The following is a 2,333-nucleotide window of genomic DNA, read 5'->3' as shown; positions in this document are numbered from 1 at the left end:
TAGTGCAATGGTGATCACCTGTGATGTGACATGAACCCAAGGTCCCGGGTGCGGCCCTCCCTATGGGTACCGAACTTAGCTATCAGCCTCTGCTCGGCCACTTTCCTCTGTTGCCTGTCCCGAAGTCCACCTTGGAGGATGGTCACCCGAAGGTCCGAGGCTAAATGTCCTGGACCACTGAAGTGTTCCCCAACTGGGAGGGAACCCTCCTGTCTGTTGATTGTTGTGCGGTGCCCATTCATCCGTTGTCATAGCCTTTGCTCGGTTTCCCCAATGTACCTTGCCTCGGGGCATCCCTGCCTGCAACGTATAAGATAGACAATGTTGGCTGAGTCACATGAGTACCTGCCATGTACACGGTGGGAGGTGTTCCCATGCCTAATAGTGGTATCCATGTCCACAATCTAACACGTTTTGCAGCGTCCACCGTGTATTCATGTAAGTGTCCAGATGCCTTTCAAATTTTGGAATTGTTCCAGCCTCCACCACTTCCTCTGGCAGCTCATTCCACACCACCACCTGCATAAAAACGTTGCCCCTTAGGTCTCTTTTAAGTCTTTTCCCTCTCACCTGAAACCTGTGCCCTCTCGTTCTGGACTCCTCCACCTCAAGGAAAATACCTTGTCTATTTTGCCTATCCAAGACCCTCCTGATTTTATAAAGGTCAGAATTTTATAAAGGTTATAAAATTCTGTCAGGTCACCCCTCAGCCTCCAACACTCCAGGGAAAACAGGCCCAACTTCTTCAGCCTTCCTTTTTGCTCAAATACTCCAACCCTGGTAACAAGCTTGTAAATCTTTTCTGAATGTTTCATGTTTCACAACCTCCTTCCGATAGGAAGAAGACCAGAATTGGACACAATATTCCAATAGCGGCCAAACCAATTACCTGTATACCCACAACATGACGTCTGAACTCCTATATTCAATAGATAAAAACAATGACTGGTTTTATGCTGGAAACCAGATTCTGGATTAGTGGTGCTGGAAGAGCACATCAGTTCAGGCAGCATCTGAGGAGCAGTAAAATCGACGTTTCGGGCAAAAGCCCTTCATCAGGAATCCTGATGAAGGGCTTTTGCCCGAAACATTGATTTTACTGCCCCTCGGAAGCTGCCTGAACTGCTGTGCTCTTCCAGCACTACTAATCCAGAACCCCTATATTCTATGTTCGGACCAATAAAGAAGAGCATACTAAATGCCTTCTGCATGATCTTATTGACCAGCGATTTTACTTTCAAGGAACTATGAACCTGCACTCCATGGTCTTTTTGTTCAGCAATACTCTCCAGGACCTTACCATTAAGTGTATAACTCCTGCCTTGATTTGCCTTTCCAAAATGAAGCACCTCAAATTTATCTGAATGAAACTTCATCTGCCACTGCTCACACCCAGTGGCCCATCTGATCATGATCCTGTTGTACTCTGAGGGAACCTTCTTTGCTGTCCACTACTATGTCAATTTTCATGCCATCTGCAAACCTTTCATGTTCATATTCAAATCATTCATATAATTGATGAAAAGCAGTGAACCCAGCACTGATCCTTGTGCTCATGACAGATCACAGGTCTCCAGTCTGCAAGGTAACCCTCCACCACCACCCTCTGTCTTCCACATTCAAGTCAATTCCGTGTCCAAATTGCTAGTTCTCCCTGATTTTCATGTGATCTGACCTTGCCAACCAGTCTACAATGTGGAAACTTGTTAAACGTCTTACTGGAGTCCACATAGATCATGTCCACCGCTCTACTCTCATCAATCATTGAGTCAGAGACGTACAGCATGGAAACAGACCCTTCGGTCCAACTTGTCTATGCCAACCAGCTATTCCAACCCAATCTAGTCCACGTGCCAGCATCCAGTCCATATCCCTCCAAACTATTCCTATTCATATATGAATTCAGATGCTTTTTAAATTTGCATTGTACTAGCCCCCACCACTTCCTCTGGCATTTCATTCCATGCATCTACCACCCTCTGCATGAAAACCTTGCCACTTAGGTCTCTTTCATATCATTTCCATCTCACCCTAAACGTATGCCCACTTGTTCTGGACTCCCCCATCCCAGGGAACATACCTTGTCTATTTCTCCTATCCATGCCCCTCATGATTTTATAAACCTCTATAAGGTCACTCGTCAGCCTCCAATGCTCCAGGGAAAACTGCCCCAGTCTATTCAACTTTTCCTTCTAGCTCAAATCCTTCAACCCTGACAGCATCCTTGTAAATATTTTCTGAACAGCATCCTTCTGATAGGGAGAAGACCAGAACTGTGTGCAATATTCCAAAAGTGGCTGAACCAATGTCCTGAAGAGCTGCAAAATGTACTC

This window comes from Chiloscyllium plagiosum, chromosome 50 (assembly GCF_004010195.1).
Source record: "Chiloscyllium plagiosum isolate BGI_BamShark_2017 chromosome 50, ASM401019v2, whole genome shotgun sequence".
Taxonomy (NCBI): domain Eukaryota; kingdom Metazoa; phylum Chordata; class Chondrichthyes; order Orectolobiformes; family Hemiscylliidae; genus Chiloscyllium; species Chiloscyllium plagiosum.
This window is presented reverse-complemented; position numbering follows the sequence as displayed.